The 17,088-nt window shown below is 63.2% G+C and overlaps 3 non-coding genes and 1 pseudogene across 3 annotated transcripts; all 4 read right to left on the minus strand.

The window, feature by feature from the left end:
• Positions 1–1,886: 1,886 nt before the first annotated feature.
• Positions 1,887–2,005, minus strand: LOC142866838 (uncharacterized; annotated as a pseudogene).
• Positions 2,006–5,463: 3,458 nt separating this feature from the next.
• Positions 5,464–5,582, minus strand: LOC142866753 (5S ribosomal RNA). The gene has a single exon (XR_012916583.1). It is a non-coding gene; the product is annotated as a 5S ribosomal RNA (ribosomal RNA).
• A 3,786-nt stretch (positions 5,583–9,368) lies between these two features.
• LOC142866754 (5S ribosomal RNA) lies at positions 9,369–9,487 on the minus strand. The gene has a single exon (XR_012916584.1). It is a non-coding gene; the product is annotated as a 5S ribosomal RNA (ribosomal RNA).
• A 3,785-nt stretch (positions 9,488–13,272) lies between these two features.
• On the minus strand, positions 13,273–13,391 carry LOC142866755 (5S ribosomal RNA). The gene has a single exon (XR_012916585.1). It is a non-coding gene; the product is annotated as a 5S ribosomal RNA (ribosomal RNA).
• Positions 13,392–17,088: the final 3,697 nt, after the last annotated feature.

Here is a 17,088-nt window from a genome sequence, read left to right on the forward strand (position 1 = left end):
TGTGGAAGAAGCCACTTGCCGTGCCACCCCGGGAACAGGACTGCAGGCCCCGGCCCTTCCCACCTCCTCCTCCTCCTCCTCCCCCCCCCCGCACCTCCCCCCCCCGGACATGGCACAGGGCTCAGAGACACCTCAGACTCTTGCTACCCAAGGTGCAAAGGGCATCAGTTGCTCCTCCAAGCCCCCCGCCCAGCAGACCACGTTGTCCAGCCAGCCCCCGGGCCTCCCTGGGGTGCCCAGCACAAAAGTGCAGACACCCACCGGACCCTCAGTCTCAGCTTTCGGATGTTTTTGCCACTCTAAGGACCCGCAGGCCCGCTGGGCCTTCGGGCAGGACAGAGAGCCCCGGGATCCGACGTGGAGAGCTGCGTGTACGTACGTCCCCATCAGGAGGCGGTCCCCACCTCCGCGGCTCTCCCCTTGCGGGGAGCGGCAGCCCAGCCGGCAGCCGCAGGGCCTCAGGGAAGACACCAGGCTGGGCCCCCTCGGCACAGCGGGGGCACGTCCCCCCCGCACTCGACTTAGGGACGGCTGCTGGAGACTGCTGCGGCCACCCTGCTGCCGGGTTTCTGGAGGGCTTCCTGGAAGCAGCGTCCACACCAAGCCCTTGGAAGGCCCAGGCGACGGAGGAGCCGGTCAGGCAGGGGCCGAGGACGGTGAGAGGCCGGGCGGGAAGGAGCATGTCAGGCAGGGGCAGAGGACGGTGACAGGCCGGGCGGGGAGGAGCCGGTCAGGCGGGGGCCCAGGACAGTGACGGGCCTGGCCGGGGAGGAGTGCGTCAGGCAGGGGCAGAGGAGACGGGCTGGGTAAGGGGTAGGGTGACAGTTAGGGCACAATTCACAATCGCAAAGACGTGGAAGCGACCCGAGTGCCCATCCATCCAGGAGTGCATTAATAAAATGTGGCGCGTGGACACCACGGAGTGCCATTCGGCTGTGAGGAGCAGCGGTGAGAGGGCACCTCTCGTGTTCTCCTGGCCAGAGCTGGAACCCGTTCCAGTAAGCCAGGTATCCCAAGAATGGACACACGAGCACCACGTGAGCGCGCTCACCAGCAAATTGGTACGAACGGATGGACACCTAAGTGGACGGAGAGGAATCACCTTCATCGGGTGGGTGTCGGGCGGGTGGGGGGAGGGGATGGGCATCCACATCCATTAGGAATGGGGTGGGTGCGCAGCGACTGGGGGATGGGCGCACTTGAAGCTCTGACCCCAGGGGGGAGGCTTGGAGAGGGCAACTGTACCCGACCTTAACACTGGTACCCCCACAATACGCTGGAACAACATGAGAGGTATATGAATGAGAACACAGGGGGGAGGGGGGCACGGGCAACACATGTCACCTGAATACTTGTACTCCCATCATCTGCTTGAAAAGAGAGAGAAAAGAAAATGCAATAACAGAGGTAAGAGACACTTTTTAAAAATAATGAATCCGAAGAGAAAAGTAAAAGGAGGCCTGTGGAGCAGGTCTGGGTGTGACTCCGGATCCCCCAACATCAGGTGCCACCACCAAAGATTCCTGCGTGGAGCCCATAGAACCCCCAAAAGCAACGGGACGAGTTCTGGTCACATACTCCCTCAAAATGACATCCTGGCCTTCTTCTGGAACTCCCTCCCCTCTCAGACTCTCAAGGTTTCCTCCAGCGTGTCGGTTCCCACAGAGCAGACCTTTGGTCTGAGACCTGACAGTCCAGATGCCACGCATGCTGCCGCGTGGCGGCGGTGTCGCGGCTTGGGACAAGAGGAGGACCCACGGTGCGGGCTGGGGCGCCAGGCACCGCGGCGGGCGCTGAGGGTTGGGGTCACCCCCACCCCGGGCCGCCGCCGCGCTCCCAGAAAGGGGACAGAACAAGAGGCAAAAAAAAAAAAAAAAAAAAGAAGCAGCCTGTGGCACCCGGTATTCCCAGGCGGTCTCCCATCCAAGTACTAACCGGGCCCCACCCTGCTTAGCTTCCGAGACCAGACGAGATCCGGGGCGTTCAGGGTGGTGTGGCCCTAGACGGCGGCGGAGGGCGCCCCTGCCCCGCTCAAGAAGCCGAGCCTCTCTGCGCTTTCCCCCCGCCGCCGCCTCCCGCCCCAGGCCCCGCGCCGGGCCGGGCCGGGCCTGTTGAGTTCGCCGGCCGGGTCCCGCGGGCTCCCAGGGACGGGGGGTGATGGGCGGGGCGGGGCGGGGGGCTGTCTCTCTATACACACACACACACACTCACACTCACTCACACTCACACAAGATGCGCCTCCACGGCTGGACTCGCCAAGGTGGAGCCCTCCCAGCCCCCCTCGTCTCCTCGCCCGGCCTCCTTCACCTACCCGCTGCCCACCCCCGGCGCGTCGCCGCCGCTGACGCTGACTGCGCACGCGCGAGCGCGCGGGGCGCTCGCCCTTTGACCCCAGCCAGGGGCCGCCCTCCCCCACAACCCCTTTCAGCTGCGCCCGGCCTCGCCCTGTGGGTGGGCTGCCGCCTATTCCCCCGGGCCAGGGCTGGGGCACAGCGCAAGGGGGAGGGGAGCCAGTGTATGGGGCGTCTCTCTCTGGGGATGTGTCCCATGGGTGGGGTGGGGTGGCGTGGTTTGTGGGGCGCTGAAGAAATCAGTCCCCTCCATCTCCTACCTCTGGAAAACGCCCAAGCCCGTGGAGAACCGCCGGCACCGCTTCGTGGGGGCCGGGACCCTCCTCTGTGTCCTCCTGTGGCCCAGTCCAAGGGGCCTGGGCCTGGCCGGGGCTGCATTGGACCCCAACCACCCTGGCGTGTGGACTCGCTAAAAATCGGCCATTAGATATTGGATTCCAGCTTCATTGAGGTCATTTCACTAATGAGTGCACCGGAAAGAGTTTCCTAATCCATGTGTGAGGGTGGCAACTGAAAGAGAATTTGAAAGCTGACAGAATAGGCGAGGGAAGGCATAGGAGATTTCCACACCCAGCAAGGAAGCCTTTCCCGAAATGGAAGAAAGAAACGAGCAAACAGAGACACCGGTAGCCCGCCCGGAAAAGAGTCTGCCCCCGAGAGAAAGCACCCTGACCAGGTTCACCCGTGGGTGGGTGGCGAGCTAGCGGCGTTCAGAAGAGCGAGGCCCGCAGTCTGTGCGGAAGACACCTGCACTCGGGTGTGTGTGGCGGCCCGATTCACAAGCAGCTCTAGATGTTAAACCAAGGAGAAGCCAGGGAGTTCCCAAGGCCCCAGGTGTCCTCAGCCCACGACTGGCTGCTGTGGGAATGCGAAGCCCGGCTCCTTGTCTCAGAGCGGGGTTCCCAGGAGGATCAGGCTGAAGCTGGGACTTGGCCTCAAAGTGTCCCCTCGCATGGCCACCCCCTTCCCCTTCCTGCTCCTCTACTCCTGGTGCCCCTCCATCCAGGGGCCAGACCTTAAAGAGTCACCGCAAGAGAATCCTGGTCCCAAAGGAGCCTTCTGGGGGACCCGTGCTGAGAGAGGTTGTGGGCATGGCCCGCTGGGGCTCTGCCCGACCCAGGGCTGAGAGATGCCACCTCCCAGCTCTGGGTCCCTGCAGGAAGTGTTGGCAAGCACAGGGCCAGTCCCCCAAAGGCCCAGGTGCAGGGAGCCCAGGCCAAGCAGCCTGTGGAAGAAGCCACTTGCCGTGCCACCCCGGGAACAGGACTGCAGGCCCCGGCCCTTCCCACCTCCTCCTCCTCCTCCTCCCCCCCCCCCGCACCACCCCCCCCCGGACATGGCACAGGGCTCAGAGACACCTCAGACTCTTGCTACCCAAGGTGCAAAGGGCATCAGTTGCTCCTCCAAGCCCCCCGCCCAGCAGACCACGTTGTCCAGCCAGCCCCCGGGCCTCCCTGGGGTGCCCAGCACAAAAGTGCAGACACCCACCGGACCCTCAGTCTCAGCTTTCGGATGTTTTTGCCACTCTAAGGACCCGCAGGCCCGCTGGGCCTTCGGGCAGGACAGAGAGCCCCGGGATCCGACGTGGAGAGCTGCGTGTACGTACGTCCCCATCAGGAGGCGGTCCCCACCTCCGCGGCTCTCCCCTTGCGGGGAGCGGCAGCCCAGCCGGCAGCCGCAGGGCCTCAGGGAAGACACCAGGCTGGGCCCCCTCGGCACAGCGGGGGCACGTCCCCCCGCACTCGACTTAGGGACGGCTGCTGGAGACTGCTGCGGCCACCCTGCTGCCGGGTTTCTGGAGGGCTTCCTGGAAGCAGCGTCCACACCAAGCCCTTGGAAGGCCCAGGCGACGGAGGAGCCGGTCAGGCAGGGGCCGAGGACGGTGAGAGGCCGGGCGGGAAGGAGCATGTCAGGCAGGGGCAGAGGACGGTGACAGGCCGGGCGGGGAGGAGCCGGTCAGGCGGGGGCCCAGGACAGTGACGGGCCTGGCCGGGGAGGAGTGCGTCAGGCAGGGGCAGAGGAGACGGGCTGGGTAAGGGGTAGGGTGACAGTTAGGGCACAATTCACAATCGCAAAGACGTGGAAGCGACCCGAGTGCCCATCCATCCAGGAGTGCATTAATAAAATGTGGCGCGTGGACACCACGGAGTGCCATTCGGCTGTGAGGAGCAGCGGTGAGAGGGCACCTCTCGTGTTCTCCTGGCCAGAGCTGGAACCCGTTCCAGTAAGCCAGGTATCCCAAGAATGGACACACGAGCACCACGTGAGCGCGCTCACCAGCAAATTGGTACAAACGGATGGACACCTAAGTGGACGGAGAGGAATCACCTTCATCGGGTGGGTGTCGGGCGGGTGGGGGGAGGGGATGGGCATCCACATCCATTAGGAATGGGGTGGGTGCGCAGCGACTGGGGGATGGGCGCACTTGAAGCTCTGACCCCAGGGGGGAGGCTTGGAGAGGGCAACTGTACCCGACCTTAACACTGGTACCCCCACAATACGCTGGAACAACATGAGAGGTATATGAATGAGAACACAGGGGGGAGGGGGGCACGGGCAACACATGTCACCTGAATACTTGTACTCCCATCATCTGCTTGAAAAGAGAGAGAAAAGAAAATGCAATAACAGAGGTAAGAGACACTTTTTAAAAATAATGAATCCGAAGAGAAAAGTAAAAGGAGGCCTGTGGAGCAGGTCTGGGTGTGACTCCGGATCCCCCAACATCAGGTGCCACCACCAAAGATTCCTGCGTGTAGCCCATAGAACCCCAAAAGCAACGGGACGAGTTCTGGTCACATACTCCTTCAAAATGACATCCTGGCCTTCTTCTGGAACTCCCTCCCCTCTCAGACTCTCAAGGTTTCCTCCAGCGTGTCGGTTCCCACAGAGCAGACCTTTGGTCTGAGACCTGACAGTCCAGATGCCACGCATGCTGCCGCGTGGCGGCGGTGTCGCGGCTTGGGACAAGAGGAGGCCCCACGGTGCGGGCTGGGGCGCCAGGCACCGCGGGCGGGCGCTGAGGGTGGGGGTGACCCCCACCCCGGGCCGCCGCCGCGCTCCCAGAAAGGGGACAGAACAAGAGGCAAAAAAAAAAAAAAAAAAAAGCAGCAGCCTGTGGCACCCGGTATTCCCAGGCGGTCTCCCATCCAAGTACTAACCGGGCCCGACCCTGCTTAGCTTCCGAGACCAGACGAGATCGGGGGCGTTCAGGGTGGTGTGGCCCTAGACGGCGGCGGAGGGCGCCCCTGCCCCGCTCAAGAAGCCGAGCCTCTCTGGGCTTCCCCGCCGCCGCCTCCCGCCCCAGGCCCCGCGCCGGGCCGGGCCGGTTGAGTTCGCCGGCCGGGTCCCGCGGGCTCCCAGGGACGGGGGTGATGGGCGGGGCGGGGCGGGGCGGGGGGCTGTCTCTGTATACACACACACACACACTCACACTCACTCACACTCACACAAGATGCGCCTCCACGGCTGGACTCGCCAAGGTGGAGCCCTCCCAGCCTCCCTCGTCTCCTCGCCCGGCCTCCTTCACCTACCCGCTGCCCACCCCCAGCGCGTCGCTGCCTGCCGCTGACTGCGCACGCGCGGGACGCTCGCCCTTTGACCCCAGCCAGGGGCCGCCCTCCCCCACAACCCCTTTCAGCTGCGCCCCCCCCCTCGCCCTGTGGGTGGGCTGCCGCCTATTCCCCCGGGCCAGGGCTGGGGCACAGCCAGTGTATGGGGCGTCTCTCTCTGGGGATGTGTCCCATGGGTGGGGTGGGGTGGCGTGGTTTGGGGGGCGCTGAAGAAATCAGTCCCCTCCATCTCCTACCTCTGGAAAACGCCCAAGCCCGTGGAGAACTGCCGGCACCGCTTCGTGGGGGCCGGGACCCTCCTCCGTGTCCTCCTGTGGCCCAGTCCAAGGGGCCTGGGCCTGGCCGGGGCTGCATTGGACCCCGACCACCCTGGCGTGTGGACTCGCTAAAAATCGGCCATTAGATATTGGATTCCAGCTTCCTTGAGGTCATTTCACTAATGAGTGCACCGGAAAGAGTTTCCTAATCCATCTGTGAGGGTGGCAACTGAAAGAGAATTTGAAAGCTGACAGAATAGGCGAGGGAAGGCATAGGAGATTTCCACACCCAGCAAGGAAGACTTTCCCGAAATGGAAGAAAGAAACGAGCAAACAGAGACACCGGTAGCCCGCCCGGAAAAGAGTCTGCCCCTTAGAGAAAGCACCCTGACCAGGTTCACCCGTGGGTGGGTGGCGAGCTAGCGGCATTCAGAAGAGCGAGGCCCGCAGTCTGTGCGGAAGACACCTGCGCTCGGGTGTGTGTGGCGGCGCGATTCACAAGCAGCTCCAGATGTTAAACCAAGGAGAAGCCAGGGAGTTCCCAACGCCCCAGGTGTCCTCAGCCCACGACTGGCTGCTGTGGGAATGCGAAGCCCGGCTCCTTGTCTCAGAGCGGGGTTCCCAGGAGGATCAGGCTGAAGCTGGGACTCGGCCTCAAAGTGTCCCCTCGCATGGCCACCCCCTTCCCCTTCCTGCTCCTCTACTCCTGGTGCCCCTCCATCCAGGGGCCAGACCTTAAAGAGTCACCGCAAGAGAATCCTGGTCCCAAAGGAGCCTTCTGGGGGACCGGTGCTGAGAGAGGTTGTGGGCATGGCCTGCTGGGGCTCTGCCCGACCCAGGGCTGAGAGATGCCACCTCCCAGCTCTGGGTCCCTGCAGGAAGTGTTGGCAAGCACAGGGCCGGTCCTCCAAAGGCCCAGGTGCAGGGAGCCCAGGCCAAGCAGCCTGTGGAAGAGGCCACTTGCCGTGCCACCCCGGGAACAGGACTGCAGGCCCCGGCCCTTCCCACCTCCTCCTCCTCCTCCTCCTCCTCCTCCTCCTCCCCCCCGCCCCCCCCCACAGGGCACAGGGCTCAGAGACACCTCAGACTCTTGCTACCCGAAGTGCAAAGGGCATCAGTTGCTCCTCCAACCCCCCCGCCCAGCAGACCACGTTGTCCAGCCAGCCCCCGGGCCTCCCTGGGGTGCCCAGCACAAAAGTGCAGACACCCACCGGACCCTCAATCTCAGTTTTCGGATGTTTTTGCCACTCTAAGGACCCGCAGGCCAGCTGGGCCTTCGGGCAGGACAGAGAGCCCCGGAATCCGACGTGGAGAGCTGCGTGTACGTCCCCATCAGGAGGCGGTCCCCACCTCCGCGGCTCTCCCCTTGCGGGGAGGGGCAGCCCAGCCGGCAGCCAGCCGCAGGGCCTCAGGGAAGACACCAGGCTGGGCCCCCGCGGCACAGCGGGGGCACGTCCCCCGCACTCACGCGACTTAGGGACGGCTGCTGGAGACTGCTGCGGCCACCCTGCTGCCGGGTTTCTGGAGGGCTTCCTGGAAGCAGCGTCCACACCAAGCCCTTGGAAGGCCCAGGCGACGGAGGAGCCGGTCAGGCAGGGGCCGAGGACGGTGAGAGGCCGGGCGGGCGGGAAGGAGCATGTCAGGCAGGGGCAGAGGACGGTGACAGGCCGGGCGGGGAGGAGCCGGTCAGGCGGGGGCCCAGGACAGTGACGGGCCTGGCCGGGGAGGAGTGCGTCAGGCAGGGGCAGTGGAGACGGGCTGGGTAAGGGTTAGGGTGACAGTTAGGGCACAATTCACAATCGCAAAGACGTGGAAGCGACCCGAGTGCCCATCCATCCAGGAGTGCATGAATAAAATGTGGCGCGTGGACACCACGGAGTGCCATTCGGCTGTGAGGAGCAGCGGTGAGAGGGCGCCTCTCGTGTTCTCCTGGCCAGAGCTGGAACCCGTTCCAGTAGGCCAGGTATCCCAAGAATGGACACACGAGCACCACGTGAGCGCGCTCACCAGCAAATTGGTACGAACGGATGGACGCCTAAGTGGACAGAGAGGAATCACCTTCATCGGGTGGGTGTCGGGCGTGTGGGGGGAGGGGAGGGGCATACACATCCATTAGGCATGGGGTGGGTGCGCACCGACTGGGGGATGGGCGCACTTGAAGCTCTGACCCGAGGGGGGAGGCTTGGAGAGGGCAAGGCACCCGACCTTAACATTGGTACCCCCACAATACGCTGGAACAACATGAGAGGTATATGAATAAGAACACAGGGGGGGCCGGGCGCGGTGGCTCACGCCTGTAATCCTAGCTCTCTGGGAGGCCGAGGCGGGCGGATTGCTCCAGGTCAGGAGTTCGAAACCAGCCTGAGCAAGAGCGAGACCCCGTCTCTACTAAAAATAGAAAGAAATTAATTGGCCAACTAATATATATAGAAAAACACAGCCGGGCGTGGTGGTGCATGCCTGTAGTCCCAACTACTCGGGAGGCTGAGGCAGCAGGATTGCTTGAGCCCGGAGATTGAGGTTGCTGTGAGCTAGGCTGACGCCATGGCACTCACTCTAGCCTGGGCAGCAAAACGAGACTCTGTCTCAAAAAAAAAAAAAAAAAAGACCACAGGGGGGAGGGGGGCACGGGCAACACATGTCACCTGAATACTTGTACTCCCATCATCTGCTTGAAGAGAGAGAGAAAAGAAAATGCAATCCTAGAGGTAAGAGACACTTTTTAAAAATAATGAATCCGAAGAGAAAAGTAAAAGGAGGCCTGTGGAGCAGGTCTGGGTGTGACTCCGGATCCCCCAACATCAGGTGCCACCACCAAAGATTCCTGCGTGTAGCCCATAGAACCCCAAAAGCAACGGGACGAGTTCTGGTCACATACTCCCTCAAAATGACATCCTGGCCTTCTTCTGGAACTCCCTCCCCTCTCAGACTCTCAAGGTTTCCTCCAGCGTGTCGGTTCCCACAGAGCAGACCTTTGGTCTGAGACCTGACAGTCCAGATGCCACGCATGCTGCCGCGTGGCGGTGGTGTCGCGGCTTGGGACAAGAGGAGGCCCCACGGTGCGGGCTGGGGCGCCAGGCACCGCGGGCGGGCGCTGAGGGTGGGGGTGACCCCCACCCCGGGCCGCCGCCGCGCTCCCAGAAAGGGGACAGAACAAGAGGCAAAAAAAAAAAAAAAAAAAAAGCAGCAGCCTGTGGCACCCGGTATTCCCAGGCGGTCTCCCATCCAAGTACTAACCGGGCCCGACCCTGCTTAGCTTCCGAGACCAGACGAGATCGGGGGCGTTCAGGGTGGTGTGGCCCTAGACGGCGGCGGAGGGCGCCCCTGCCCCGCTCAAGAAGCCGAGCCTCTCTGGGCTTCCCCGCCGCCGCCTCCCGCCCCAGGCCCCGCGCCGGGCCGGGCCGGTTGAGTTCGCCGGCCGGGTCCCGCGGGCTCCCAGGGACGGGGGTGATGGGCGGGGCGGGGCGGGGCGGGGGGCTGTCTCTGTATACACACACACACACACTCACACTCACTCACACTCACACAAGATGCACCTCCACGGCTGGACTCGCCAAGGTGGAGCCCTCCCAGCCTCCCTCGTCTCCTCGCCCGGCCTCCTTCACCTACCCGCTGCCCACCCCCAGCGCGTCGCTGCCTGCCGCTGACTGCGCACGCGCGGGACGCTCGCCCTTTGACCCCAGCCAGGGGCCGCCCTCCCCCACAACCCCTTTCAGCTGCGCCCCCCCCTCGCCCTGTGGGTGGGCTGCCGCCTATTCCCCCGGGCCAGGGCTGGGGCACAGCCAGTGTATGGGGCGTCTCTCTCTGGGGATGTGTCCCATGGGTGGGGTGGGGTGGCGTGGTTTGGGGGGCGCTGAAGAAATCAGTCCCCTCCATCTCCTACCTCTGGAAAACGCCCAAGCCCGTGGAGAACTGCCGGCACCGCTTCGTGGGGGCCGGGACCCTCCTCCGTGTCCTCCTGTGGCCCAGTCCAAGGGGCCTGGGCCTGGCCGGGGCTGCATTGGACCCCGACCACCCTGGCGTGTGGACTCGCTAAAAATCGGCCATTAGATATTGGATTCCAGCTTCCTGGAGGTCATTTCACTAATGAGTGCACCGGAAAGAGTTTCCTAATCCATCTGTGAGGGTGGCAACTGAAAGAGAATTTGAAAGCTGACAGAATAGGCGAGGGAAGGCATAGGAGATTTCCACACCCAGCAAGGAAGACTTTCCCGAAATGGAAGAAAGAAACGAGCAAACAGAGACACCGGTAGCCCGCCCGGAAAAGAGTCTGCCCCTTAGAGAAAGCACCCTGACCAGGTTCACCCGTGGGTGGGTGGCGAGCTAGCGGCATTCAGAAGAGCGAGGCCCGCAGTCTGTGCGGAAGACACCTGCGCTCGGGTGTGTGTGGCGGCGCGATTCACAAGCAGCTCCAGATGTTAAACCAAGGAGAAGCCAGGGAGTTCCCAACGCCCCAGGTGTCCTCAGCCCACGACTGGCTGCTGTGGGAATGCGAAGCCCGGCTCCTTGTCTCAGAGCGGGGTTCCCAGGAGGATCAGGCTGAAGCTGGGACTCGGCCTCAAAGTGTCCCCTCGCATGGCCACCCCCTTCCCCTTCCTGCTCCTCTACTCCTGGTGCCCCTCCATCCAGGGGCCAGACCTTAAAGAGTCACCGCAAGAGAATCCTGGTCCCAAAGGAGCCTTCTGGGGGACCGGTGCTGAGAGAGGTTGTGGGCATGGCCTGCTGGGGCTCTGCCCGACCCAGGGCTGAGAGATGCCACCTCCCAGCTCTGGGTCCCTGCAGGAAGTGTTGGCAAGCACAGGGCCGGTCCTCCAAAGGCCCAGGTGCAGGGAGCCCAGGCCAAGCAGCCTGTGGAAGAGGCCACTTGCCGTGCCACCCCGGGAACAGGACTGCAGGCCCCGGCCCTTCCCACCTCCTCCTCCTCCTCCTCCTCCTCCTCCTCCTCCCCCCCGCCCCCCCCCACAGGGCACAGGGCTCAGAGACACCTCAGACTCTTGCTACCCGAAGTGCAAAGGGCATCAGTTGCTCCTCCAACCCCCCCGCCCAGCAGACCACGTTGTCCAGCCAGCCCCCGGGCCTCCCTGGGGTGCCCAGCACAAAAGTGCAGACACCCACCGGACCCTCAATCTCAGTTTTCGGATGTTTTTGCCACTCTAAGGACCCGCAGGCCAGCTGGGCCTTCGGGCAGGACAGAGAGCCCCGGAATCCGACGTGGAGAGCTGCGTGTACGTCCCCATCAGGAGGCGGTCCCCACCTCCGCGGCTCTCCCCTTGCGGGGAGGGGCAGCCCAGCCGGCAGCCAGCCGCAGGGCCTCAGGGAAGACACCAGGCTGGGCCCCCGCGGCACAGCGGGGGCACGTCCCCCGCACTCACGCGACTTAGGGACGGCTGCTGGAGACTGCTGCGGCCACCCTGCTGCCGGGTTTCTGGAGGGCTTCCTGGAAGCAGCGTCCACACCAAGCCCTTGGAAGGCCCAGGCGACGGAGGAGCCGGTCAGGCAGGGGCCGAGGACGGTGAGAGGCCGGGCGGGCGGGAAGGAGCATGTCAGGCAGGGGCAGAGGACGGTGACAGGCCGGGCGGGGAGGAGCCGGTCAGGCGGGGGCCCAGGACAGTGACGGGCCTGGCCGGGGAGGAGTGCGTCAGGCAGGGGCAGTGGAGACGGGCTGGGTAAGGGTTAGGGTGACAGTTAGGGCACAATTCACAATCGCAAAGACGTGGAAGCGACCCGAGTGCCCATCCATCCAGGAGTGCATGAATAAAATGTGGCGCGTGGACACCACGGAGTGCCATTCGGCTGTGAGGAGCAGCGGTGAGAGGGCGCCTCTCGTGTTCTCCTGGCCAGAGCTGGAACCCGTTCCAGTAGGCCAGGTATCCCAAGAATGGACACACGAGCACCACGTGAGCGCGCTCACCAGCAAATTGGTACGAACGGATGGACGCCTAAGTGGACAGAGAGGAATCACCTTCATCGGGTGGGTGTCGGGCGTGTGGGGGGAGGGGAGGGGCATACACATCCATTAGGCATGGGGTGGGTGCGCACCGACTGGGGGATGGGCGCACTTGAAGCTCTGACCCGAGGGGGGAGGCTTGGAGAGGGCAAGGCACCCGACCTTAACATTGGTACCCCCACAATACGCTGGAACAACATGAGAGGTATATGAATAAGAACACAGGGGGGGCCGGGCGCGGTGGCTCACGCCTGTAATCCTAGCTCTCTGGGAGGCCGAGGCGGGCGGATTGCTCCAGGTCAGGAGTTCGAAACCAGCCTGAGCAAGAGCGAGACCCCGTCTCTACTAAAAATAGAAAGAAATTAATTGGCCAACTAATATATATAGAAAAACACAGCCGGGCGTGGTGGTGCATGCCTGTAGTCCCAACTACTCGGGAGGCTGAGGCAGCAGGATTGCTTGAGCCCGGAGATTGAGGTTGCTGTGAGCTAGGCTGACGCCATGGCACTCACTCTAGCCTGGGCAGCAAAACGAGACTCTGTCTCAAAAAAAAAAAAAAAAAAGACCACAGGGGGGAGGGGGGCACGGGCAACACATGTCACCTGAATACTTGTACTCCCATCATCTGCTTGAAGAGAGAGAGAAAAGAAAATGCAATCCTAGAGGTAAGAGACACTTTTTAAAAATAATGAATCCGAAGAGAAAAGTAAAAGGAGGCCTGTGGAGCAGGTCTGGGTGTGACTCCGGATCCCCCAACATCAGGTGCCACCACCAAAGATTCCTGCGTGTAGCCCATAGAACCCCAAAAGCAACGGGACGAGTTCTGGTCACATACTCCCTCAAAATGACATCCTGGCCTTCTTCTGGAACTCCCTCCCCTCTCAGACTCTCAAGGTTTCCTCCAGCGTGTCGGTTCCCACAGAGCAGACCTTTGGTCTGAGACCTGACAGTCCAGATGCCACGCATGCTGCCGCGTGGCGGTGGTGTCGCGGCTTGGGACAAGAGGAGGCCCCACGGTGCGGGCTGGGGCGCCAGGCACCGCGGGCGGGCGCTGAGGGTGGGGGTGACCCCCACCCCGGGCCGCCGCCGCGCTCCCAGAAAGGGGACAGAACAAGAGGCAAAAAAAAAAAAAAAAAAAAAGCAGCAGCCTGTGGCACCCGGTATTCCCAGGCGGTCTCCCATCCAAGTACTAACCGGGCCCGACCCTGCTTAGCTTCCGAGACCAGACGAGATCGGGGGCGTTCAGGGTGGTGTGGCCCTAGACGGCGGCGGAGGGCGCCCCTGCCCCGCTCAAGAAGCCGAGCCTCTCTGGGCTTCCCCGCCGCCGCCTCCCGCCCCAGGCCCCGCGCCGGGCCGGGCCGGTTGAGTTCGCCGGCCGGGTCCCGCGGGCTCCCAGGGACGGGGGTGATGGGCGGGGCGGGGCGGGGCGGGGGGCTGTCTCTGTATACACACACACACACACTCACACTCACTCACACTCACACAAGATGCACCTCCACGGCTGGACTCGCCAAGGTGGAGCCCTCCCAGCCTCCCTCGTCTCCTCGCCCGGCCTCCTTCACCTACCCGCTGCCCACCCCCAGCGCGTCGCTGCCTGCCGCTGACTGCGCACGCGCGGGACGCTCGCCCTTTGACCCCAGCCAGGGGCCGCCCTCCCCCACAACCCCTTTCAGCTGCGCCCCCCCCTCGCCCTGTGGGTGGGCTGCCGCCTATTCCCCCGGGCCAGGGCTGGGGCACAGCCAGTGTATGGGGCGTCTCTCTCTGGGGATGTGTCCCATGGGTGGGGTGGGGTGGCGTGGTTTGGGGGGCGCTGAAGAAATCAGTCCCCTCCATCTCCTACCTCTGGAAAACGCCCAAGCCCGTGGAGAACTGCCGGCACCGCTTCGTGGGGGCCGGGACCCTCCTCCGTGTCCTCCTGTGGCCCAGTCCAAGGGGCCTGGGCCTGGCCGGGGCTGCATTGGACCCCGACCACCCTGGCGTGTGGACTCGCTAAAAATCGGCCATTAGATATTGGATTCCAGCTTCCTGGAGGTCATTTCACTAATGAGTGCACCGGAAAGAGTTTCCTAATCCATCTGTGAGGGTGGCAACTGAAAGAGAATTTGAAAGCTGACAGAATAGGCGAGGGAAGGCATAGGAGATTTCCACACCCAGCAAGGAAGACTTTCCCGAAATGGAAGAAAGAAACGAGCAAACAGAGACACCGGTAGCCCGCCCGGAAAAGAGTCTGCCCCTTAGAGAAAGCACCCTGACCAGGTTCACCCGTGGGTGGGTGGCGAGCTAGCGGCATTCAGAAGAGCGAGGCCCGCAGTCTGTGCGGAAGACACCTGCGCTCGGGTGTGTGTGGCGGCGCGATTCACAAGCAGCTCCAGATGTTAAACCAAGGAGAAGCCAGGGAGTTCCCAACGCCCCAGGTGTCCTCAGCCCACGACTGGCTGCTGTGGGAATGCGAAGCCCGGCTCCTTGTCTCAGAGCGGGGTTCCCAGGAGGATCAGGCTGAAGCTGGGACTCGGCCTCAAAGTGTCCCCTCGCATGGCCACCCCCTTCCCCTTCCTGCTCCTCTACTCCTGGTGCCCCTCCATCCAGGGGCCAGACCTTAAAGAGTCACCGCAAGAGAATCCTGGTCCCAAAGGAGCCTTCTGGGGGACCGGTGCTGAGAGAGGTTGTGGGCATGGCCTGCTGGGGCTCTGCCCGACCCAGGGCTGAGAGATGCCACCTCCCAGCTCTGGGTCCCTGCAGGAAGTGTTGGCAAGCACAGGGCCGGTCCTCCAAAGGCCCAGGTGCAGGGAGCCCAGGCCAAGCAGCCTGTGGAAGAGGCCACTTGCCGTGCCACCCCGGGAACAGGACTGAAGGCCCCGGCCCTTCCCACCTCCTCCTCCTCCTCCTCCTCCTCCTCCTCCTCCCCCCCGCCCCCCCCCACAGGGCACAGGGCTCAGAGACACCTCAGACTCTTGCTACCCGAAGTGCAAAGGGCATCAGTTGCTCCTCCAACCCCCCCGCCCAGCAGACCACGTTGTCCAGCCAGCCCCCGGGCCTCCCTGGGGTGCCCAGCACAAAAGTGCAGACACCCACCGGACCCTCAATCTCAGTTTTCGGATGTTTTTGCCACTCTAAGGACCCGCAGGCCAGCTGGGCCTTCGGGCAGGACAGAGAGCCCCGGAATCCGACGTGGAGAGCTGCGTGTACGTCCCCATCAGGAGGCGGTCCCCACCTCCGCGGCTCTCCCCTTGCGGGGAGGGGCAGCCCAGCCGGCAGCCAGCCGCAGGGCCTCAGGGAAGACACCAGGCTGGGCCCCCGCGGCACAGCGGGGGCACGTCCCCCGCACTCACGCGACTTAGGGACGGCTGCTGGAGACTGCTGCGGCCACCCTGCTGCCGGGTTTCTGGAGGGCTTCCTGGAAGCAGCGTCCACACCAAGCCCTTGGAAGGCCCAGGCGACGGAGGAGCCGGTCAGGCAGGGGCCGAGGACGGTGAGAGGCCGGGCGGGCGGGAAGGAGCATGTCAGGCAGGGGCAGAGGACGGTGACAGGCCGGGCGGGGAGGAGCCGGTCAGGCGGGGGCCCAGGACAGTGACGGGCCTGGCCGGGGAGGAGTGCGTCAGGCAGGGGCAGTGGAGACGGGCTGGGTAAGGGTTAGGGTGACAGTTAGGGCACAATTCACAATCGCAAAGACGTGGAAGCGACCCGAGTGCCCATCCATCCAGGAGTGCATGAATAAAATGTGGCGCGTGGACACCACGGAGTGCCATTCGGCTGTGAGGAGCAGCGGTGAGAGGGCGCCTCTCGTGTTCTCCTGGCCAGAGCTGGAACCCGTTCCAGTAGGCCAGGTATCCCAAGAATGGACACACGAGCACCACGTGAGCGCGCTCACCAGCAAATTGGTACGAACGGATGGACGCCTAAGTGGACAGAGAGGAATCACCTTCATCGGGTGGGTGTCGGGCGTGTGGGGGGAGGGGAGGGGCATACACATCCATTAGGCATGGGGTGGGTGCGCACCGACTGGGGGATGGGCGCACTTGAAGCTCTGACCCGAGGGGGGAGGCTTGGAGAGGGCAAGGCACCCGACCTTAACATTGGTACCCCCACAATACGCTGGAACAACATGAGAGGTATATGAATAAGAACACAGGGGGGGCCGGGCGCGGTGGCTCACGCCTGTAATCCTAGCTCTCTGGGAGGCCGAGGCGGGCGGATTGCTCCAGGTCAGGAGTTCGAAACCAGCCTGAGCAAGAGCGAGACCCCGTCTCTACTAAAAATAGAAAGAAATTAATTGGCCAACTAATATATATAGAAAAACACAGCCGGGCGTGGTGGTGCATGCCTGTAGTCCCAACTACTCGGGAGGCTGAGGCAGCAGGATTGCTTGAGCCCGGAGATTGAGGTTGCTGTGAGCTAGGCTGACGCCATGGCACTCACTCTAGCCTGGGCAGCAAAACGAGACTCTGTCTCAAAAAAAAAAAAAAAAAGAACACAGGGGGGAGGGGGGCACGGGCAACACATGTCACCTGAATACTTGTACTCCCATCATCTGCTTGAAGAGAGAGAGAAAAGAAAATGCAATCCTAGAGGTAAGAGACACTTTTTAAAAATAATGAATCCGAAGAGAAAAGTAAAAGGAGGCCTGTGGAGCAGGTCTGGGTGTGACTCCGGATCCCCCAACATCAGGTGCCACCACCAAAGATTCCTGCGTGTAGCCCATAGAACCCCAAAAGCAACGGGACGAGTTCTGGTCACATACTCCCTCAAAATGACATCCTGGCCTTCTTCTGGAACTCCCTCCCCTCTCAGACTCTCAAGGTTTCCTCCAGCGTGTCGGTTCCCACAGAGCAGACCTTTGGTCTGAGACCTGACAGTCCAGATGCCACGCATGCTGCCGCGTGGCGGCGGTGTCGCGGCTTGGGACAAGAGGAGGCCCCACGGTGCGGGCTGGGGCGCCAGGCACCGCGGGCGGGCGCTGAGGG

The sequence above is a fragment of the Microcebus murinus genome, unplaced genomic scaffold, assembly GCF_040939455.1.
Source record: "Microcebus murinus isolate Inina unplaced genomic scaffold, M.murinus_Inina_mat1.0 scaf007_hap2_Mmur4.0, whole genome shotgun sequence".
In the NCBI taxonomy this organism is placed as follows: Eukaryota; Metazoa; Chordata; class Mammalia; order Primates; family Cheirogaleidae; genus Microcebus; species Microcebus murinus.